An 8,501-nucleotide genomic window follows, 5' to 3' on the forward strand; every position below is an offset into this window, starting at 1 on the left:
AAAATCAAGGTTTATATAATAAGTAAATAGAGGGAGAATATCTTTGGGGTAAACAAATAATGGGTTCTGCCGCAGCTATGTAACCATCAAAATCATGGCCTTTGTATACCTTCTTTCATAATTTAAAGGTTATTCCAAATCTCCACTGCCCCCTCAGCCAATGCACTTCACAAATAATTCCATCTCTCTTCTTAATAAATTACATTCCTGTTCTATGGCTTCTTTACTCTCAGAATTATAAACATGATCTTGTCTCTCCTATCCCAGTGATCGATTCTGGCTACCTGGCAACTTTTCTCCTTTCCTCCAAGGCTAAATATTTCTAAAGTGTAATTATCACTCATTGCCTCTGCTTATTTACTTCCCTTTTACTTTCTAACCTAAATTAGTCTGACCTTGGCCTCCACAATTACAACTATTGCTAAATTCAACAGTGGTCAATGGTCTTAATATTTCAATTGTAATAGACAATTTTCTGTCGTTATAAAACCTGAATTCTGTGTGGCATTCAACTCTATTTATCACTACTTCTTGTTGAAGTTATAGCTTCCTTTGACTTCTGAGAAACTACTCCTCACTACATTTTCTCACATCTTTCTGGCAATATCTTGTTCATTTTAATGGTTTGTGTCTTCTATTTGTACACCTACTCTGTTGATGCAGGATACCAACATGCTAAAAATTCTTTGCATTAAGAAACATATAGAAATTCAAAGAAATGCCATATGCCATGTCACTGTTATAAATAGAATAAGATCAATTTTATTAAACCATTAAGTTACCCCCTTCAATGGCTGTAAATTTCAAGTGAACATGAGAATCACTAGGAAATAAATTACCAGAAATAAGGAAGACCAAACTGATAAAAAGATATGCTATTTCCTTACATGGAGAAAAGCTGAAAAATATTGTAATTCAGAAAGTTGTTAAATATAAAGTCAAGCATAAAAATAAAGTGACTCTTCAGGGACCAGCAAAAAAGAGAAAACACAAAATTAGACCAACAACCTCAAAGTGTTTTAATTGTAGTTCATGGGTATTTCACTAGTTAGTCAAGGCTAAAATCTAATACTGTTGTAGGGACAGATGTGACTTTCTAGATGCCTAGAAAGTGGAAAGCTTAAAGAAAGTCACCTGGATGAAGCTCAGATCCTTAAAGTACTGCCCTAGCCATTAAATTATATCTATAATTTATTTTATATATATTATATATAAATATACATTATAATTATATATATATATATATATATATATATATATATATACTGTCCTAGAGAAGTGTTAAAAATACGTTACATATCTAGAGTAAAAGAACAGAATGACTACCATTAAGAAATAGAGTATTTAGGCTTATAGCATGCTCAAGTATGTAGTCTAAATATATGCTATACACATGATAATAGAGACACGATCTAGGAAATAAACATAACAATGTTTGAGGATATTGAAAATTTTAGATCCCTGAGAGAGCAAACATTTTCCATCACAGTTTATATTGAAATTCCACAGAACCTCTGCCAAGCTCACAAGAAAAAAATTTACAAACCTCAAAAGAAATAAACCCCCGTAAAATCAATATGCTGAATATGATAGAAGAAATTTATTCCTTCAGCTCTCCATTAATTTGATAAATATTTATCAGATGTCCACTATAAGTCAGAAAGTCTTGAAGCCACTGGATATATAGAAGTGAATAGACAATGAAGGGATGAAGATATAAAAGAAGGAAAATAAACCATAGTAAAAAAAGAAACGGGATAGATAAAAAATAGACAAAGCCATAAAAGAGCAAAGTGAACAACTTACTCCCTGAAATTAAGGACTTAATGGACATGTGTCCACTTTAGGGGTAAACATACTAAAATTAGAACAATACAGAGAAGATTAGCCTGTCTCCTCTTCATGGATGTCATGCAAATTTGTGAATATTTCTGTATAATTCTTTAGCATCAATCCCTAAATCTGAGAAAGATGGAATTAAAAAGAAACTTACAGACATTTCTCACTCATGAATATTGATGAAATAATCCTCAATAAGATATCATCAAACATAATTCAACAGCTAAATAAAAAATTTTAATATGAAAAATTTAGGAATGCAAGGTTGGTTCAGTGTTAGATACTCTATTAATATAATTGACCGTGTTAACTTATCTAAGGAGAAAACTCATAATGAAGTCTCTGAAGATAATGAAAAGGCCTCAGACATAATTTCAAAGCCCATAGCTCCTAAAAATTAATTAGTATTATAGGAATATATGGATACAGTGAAATACCACTTATACCCATGAGAATCACTATAATGAAAGAGAGGGAAAATGCCAAATTTTAGTGATGTGGAGTAACCAGAACTTGCCTATACTGTTAGTACAACATCTTTGGAAAACAGTATGACAGTACCTATTAAAGGTGAATATTTGCATAATCTATGACCCACCAATTTCACTCTCACATATATTATTGACCAAGATGGCCTTAATATTCCCCTCATCTTGACTAAAATTTACACAGCCTTCTTCCTTACTTTTGGTCCCTGACCTATTTCTAGAGCATTTACTTTAGAAAACTTGTTATTATAAATTCTTTCTCTGCCTCTTTAAAATGAAACTTTTAAAAAAGTCTTTTGCCCGTTTTACAACCCAAGACTATTTTTTTCAAGGGCCTGGGAGCCATCCCTTTGAAATGTAACCAAAAAGGAAGAAAGCACCCTTACCCCCCAGTCTCTACAGGAGGGTAGAAGTCTAACTTCAATCGGTGCCCAGCTCCAAGTTATAAAACTACCTTCTATCGTGAAGAGAGGTAATTGGAGATGGTCAATTAGCAAATACAGGTGACCTATAATCCCTCTACCCCATATTTTAATAATTCTTCCAAATGTTTTTTCAGTGGAGTTAAATTTAGACTGCATTGAATCTCTACGCTACTGCAATGTCCTTGAACAAAGTCTTTCTTACCTGTTTAATGTCATCCAGGGCAATATTTGTTTTGACATTCTCAACAGAAGTGCACACATATATACTGCAAAAATCAAAGCACTAGAATGTTCATAGCAACACTATTCAAAGTAGTCTTAAACTGGAAACTAGCCAACTGTCTATCAACAGTTGAATGAATACATAAATTATGGTATATTCACAAAATAATTCTATTCAACAATGAAAAAGAATGTGCTACAACTACAGGCAAAAATGCAGATCAATTTTTACAAATACAATGTTAAGTAAAAGAAGCCAGTCACAAAAGATTACATTCTGTTTGATTCAATTTGTTTAAGTTACAAAAACAGATGATGCTTAGCCATGCTTTTAGAAATCAGGGTAATGTTTATCCTTGGTAGGGGCAGTGACAGGAATGGTTACTCAAGAGGTTTCTGGCTATATTCTGGTCGGCATCAAGGCATCAAGAAGTGCTAGTCTTATTCTGTCTCTTGATCAAGTGCTGGTTACCTGAGTTTATTCAGATTGTGAAAATTCAGCACACTGTATAGTTTTGAAACATGCACTTCTCTTTATGGATTTTACACTTAGTGTTTTTAAAAGTCTCCCAAGGATCTTGTTAAACGTGCAGATTTCAGCGCTCCATTTTTAGAGATTCTGATTTAGAAAATCTAGGATGAGGTTAGGGTAGGTACGTTTTAACAAGCAGGTGGTCTTGGCACACGGAAAATCACTGCTTTTGAGAGCTATAAGGTAGTGAAACTCTAATTACCGAGTCTGTCAAAGAACCAACAGGGAAAAAAAAGCAGTAACATTTAAATGTGACAGAGGGGGGAATATGATTGAATAGAACTCTACCAACTCTAGAATTTTGGACACATTTTATAAACAAAAAGGTATAGTTTAGTAAACAAAGTGAAAAGTTCTTTCTACTTCTAATACAAAAAAGCTTACCATTTTTGCAAGATTATCTTCATCATTCATGACTTAGAGTGGTGGCGTTGCTATGGCAATACAGCAACAAGCATGGTAACCCAGTTTAAGTCCCCAAATGGAGGTTGAGTTGGATGTAGCATAGATCTGACCTCAATATCTGTCACTCCTTCACCTCCAGGACTGACTCAGCTATTCTGGTATTTCCTCTCTCCTTGTACCCATTTTCCCTGATGCTGTAGTGACTGTGAGTTTGAATTTGGCCAAGTAAGCTGTGAGTTGAGCAAAACAAACCTCTTCTGACAGTAGCTACACTAAGCTGCCAGCTGCTCAGGGCTTGCTATCCTATTACTTCAAACCTGAAGGTAGAGTTTTCTAAACAATAGGAGCAAGGCAAATATAGCCTGTCCCTTCTAGATCTCAGTGGGTGCCTTATCTGAGCCACACGAGCTACAGGGCCAGAGATGACTAAAGAAGATCCTGCTTTATTTACATGAACTCTCCCATGATAAATACACTATCAGAATAGTTTTATAACTATTCTAAAGAATCATTAATAAATAAATTATACATGTCTGCTGACTATAAAACACCAAAAAACTAATTTATTGCTGCAGGTAAGAGGAAAACATCTGTACTTACTTGACTGTAAATGCATAAAGCTATTCTTATTCCAACTCCTTTCTTGGCTTCTTTCTCCCTACGTTCTCCCTTACACAATATCCTGTTTTTTCCCTATAATAGATGTTGAATTCACTGATTCACTAGTTCACAGTTTTCTGGTTTGTCTTTTGACCCATTTTAAAACTAATGGATTTGTGTTTGCCACTTTTAAATCCTCAGGTATCTTCCCTGAATCATTTTTCCCCTTTTGCTATCATTTTGGTTTTGAAAGAAGTAAATCAATACTGTGCCTTAAAAAGCCCTGGCACTACTGTCGGTAAATATATTGCATTCAGTTACTTTTGCTCACTAAATGTTGCTTGATATAATACCAGAGCATCCTCTGCGGCACCAGGAAAAAAAAAATGCTATTTTGAGCTGTGAACCAAGGATTGATTTTTTTTTAAGATATAATATATATTTTATGTATTGCATCCAACCTTGTTATTTGTCAGATTTCATAGAAAGCTCCATTCTCTCATTTGTGTGCAATCTAGGCAGCCTTCTGCAGAGGTAAGGAGTTGTCTTTGTCTCTCCAGCTTATACTTTGGTAAATTCCACCTTCAGTTATTAAACAAAATATAGTCTGAACGCTTCATGGACACGGTCCAAAACTCAGCCCTGACAGTCCGAAAGCCTATGTGGAATCTTTAACACATTTCAACCTCTGAGTCTATGTTTTCTCACCTAACAAATGAAAATTTAATAATAAACCATTTTGTTATATTGGCAATCGAATGAGAGGAGGTATACGAAAGTGCAAACTGTAAAGCAATGTGCAAATGCCAGTCAATCCCTCATTAGAAAAAGTTAAGCAAACTTGTGTCATAAAAAAGAGGAATGGGGCTTCCCTGGTGGCGCAGTGGTTGAGAGTCCGCCTGCCAATGCAGGGGACACGGGTTCGTGCCCCGGTCTGGGAAGATCCCACATGCCGCGGAGGGGCTGAGCCAGTGAGCCATGGCCACTGAGCCTGCGCGTCCGGAGCCTGTGCTCCGCAACGGGAGAGGCCACAACAGTGACAGGCCCGTGTACCACAAAAAAAAAAAAAAAAAAAGAGGAATGGTTGTCCTCTCACTACTCACATTGTCTGCTGTCCCACACAAAGGTGGAATTTATTTTAATTTATCTTAAAGGGATCAATTAGATTAGCCACATTCTTTTCACCTATATCCCCAAAGATGGTAGCTTCGGGAGAAAGCATGCCAATCTGGTAGATCTTGCCACTAGAAACCCCAGGGGGCTAAACCCCTTGTTTCTCAAGTCAACTTTTATTCCTAGTCACCACAAAGATTCTCTGAAACCTTCTCCACTTCCTTAAATCTTCACTTAATCCTCTCTTCCCTCAGTTTCAGCAGTTTCTTCTCCTCTTGTGCCCTGTTTTAAAAATACAAGGACTTGCATGGGAAATCTCACAATCTACCATCACTATGCTTACCAACAAGCCTCCATTCACAGTCTCCCCCGTGGCCAGAAAGAGCCCTGCAACTCCAACCTCTCACTTTCTCCGACATCATTCTTGAGAACCGTTAAACGTGTTAAGGTCACCCCATCTTAAAAAAAACAAAGTTTTCCTGGGATAGCACATCCATCTCACACTAGAAATGCATCTTTCTTTTCCCCTTCACAGCCCAGTCTTTTCACAGATTCAGCACTTTGTATCTCCACTTCTTAACATCCTACTCATTCTTCAACCCACTGCAATCTGGCCTCTTCCCACTACACTACCAACAGCTCTCTTTAAAACAAATGGAAACTTTTCAATCCTTTTCTTCCTTGATTTCACAGTGGCTTTTGTTTTTGTCATTTTACCTTCCTTCTTTTTTTAAAAGGAAATAATTTATACAGATGAAATTCACATAACATAAAACTAACCATTTTAAAGTGAACAATTTGGTGGCATTTGGTTCATTCACAGTATTGTGCATCCACAACGTCTATGTAGCTGTGAACATTTCCATCACTTCAAACCAAAATCCCCTACCCATTAAATAGTTTCTCCCCATTTCCACTTCCCTCCCAAGCCCTAGCAACATCTAGGTCGCATTTTGCTCCTAAGGGTTTATCTATTCTGTATATTTCATACATCAAATGGAATCATGTAATGTGTGGCCTTTTGTCTCTGGCTTCTTTCACTTGGCATGTTTTGGAGGTTCATCCACCTCACAGCTTCATTCTTTATTATGGTTGAATAATATTCCACTGTACGTATATACCACAATTTGTTTATCCATTCATCTCTCTTTATTCTTGAAACACACTCTTCCTAAGGTTTCTCGAACACTGCACTAAATTTTCCCTTTACTCTTTGTAAGCCCAGCACTTAGCATAATATTTTGGAGGTTCATCTACATTGTAGCATATATCAGTACTTGATTTCTTTTTATCAATGAAAAGCATATTCCATTGTATGCGTAAACCACACTATATATGTATCCTCCTCAAGTTTCAAGACCTATATCTCTATCCCAGGAATTTCTTCTGAGCTCCAGATCCATATATCCAGCTGCTATTAGATACTGCCACTTGGCATTCATACATATACTTGTCATAAATATACTTCAGACACAACATGAAAGGACTGATGTCACCATGTTTTCCAAAAGATCATGCCTCCTATTCTACATTTCCCCTCTTATTAACTGGCACTGCCACGAACCCTGCTACCTAATGTAAAAACCTATTCTTGTCCTTGCTTTATTCTCTTCCCCCTTCTGCCACATTCAATCATCAAATTTTTTCTAGTTTATCACTTTAATATTTCTCTTTAATATCTCTTGAATTCAATCACTTCACTCCAACCCCATCAGCATTAACCTTGTCCAAGCCACCATCCTGTCCCCTGTGGATTAAAACAAGCTGACACCCATGCCTCCAGGCACAGTCTGTTTTCCACATTGCAGCTAGAGTAATCTTTCTAATATACAAGTCTCGTTGTGTCAATCCTATAATAAAGAAATCTCTTCAATTGCTCCACTTTGCCCTCAAGATAATTTATAAATTCCTTAAAAATGCATATTAGAGCCTTCAAGAACTGATTCTGTTTACTTCTCATCTCTGGCCACCCTTCCTAGAATTCTACATCCTTTGGATAACATTAAGTTTAGTGCTTGATTAGGCCACATCCCCACCCTTTTTTTTTTAAAGGTCTTTGCACAGGCTGCTCATCTCCTCACACAAATATCCCACCATTCTTATCTTGCCAATTCTTAATCATTTCTGAATGATCTACTCCTTTCTTTCTGCCTTCAATATAGACTTTATTCTGTTTCTGTTTGTGTTGTCCTACAATCTGAACTCTTCAGTCTACTGTACTAGCTGCTCTGCCTTTGTCTCAGCCTTTTTTGGGAGAGACCATGTCTTTTTGCATCTTTTTTAAGAATATTAAAACATGTTTTTCTAAAACCTGTTTTATTTCTAGACGAAAATACTTTTTCAGATTATATCCTTTAGTCTTCCTTTGGTGGGTGTGAAGGTATATATATATACACACACACACACACACACACACACACATATATATATATATATATTCTTTTTTTTTTTTTTTTTGCGGTACGCGGGCCTCTCACTGCCGTGGCCTCTCCCATTGCGGAGCACAGGCTCCGGACGCGCAGGCTCAGAGGCCATGGCTCACGGGCCCAGCCACTCCGCAGCATGTGGGATCCTCCCGGACTGGGGCACGAACCTGTGTCCCCTGCATGGTCAGGCGGACTCTCAACTACTGCACCACCAAGGAAGCCCGTGAAGGTATATTTTTAAAGACTGGTTGAGTTGCAATGAAGCAACTCTGCTCTGTTCCCAGGATCCCTCACCGCTGGGTACCTCAAGGCCACTTTTTGTAAAAAGGTAATACATCCAGCATGGAAACGTATTTTGAGGTACCCTTGCAAAAAAAGCTTGAGCTTTGGAAATTTAAATTAGAGGATTGTGATTAAAAAGGAAAATTGTGGAACATTCAATCTGTTAACT

General features: G+C 36.8%; 1 non-coding gene across 1 annotated transcript; it reads left to right on the plus strand.

The window, feature by feature from the left end:
- The first annotated feature begins 1,838 nt into the window (after positions 1–1,838).
- LOC117314340 (U6 spliceosomal RNA) lies at positions 1,839–1,941 on the plus strand. Its single transcript, XR_004529091.1, has one exon. It is a non-coding gene; the product is annotated as a U6 spliceosomal RNA (small nuclear RNA).
- The last annotated feature ends 6,560 nt before the right edge of the window (positions 1,942–8,501 follow it).

This window comes from Tursiops truncatus, chromosome 11, assembly GCF_011762595.2.
Source record: "Tursiops truncatus isolate mTurTru1 chromosome 11, mTurTru1.mat.Y, whole genome shotgun sequence".
NCBI lineage: Eukaryota > Metazoa > Chordata > Mammalia > Artiodactyla > Delphinidae > Tursiops > Tursiops truncatus.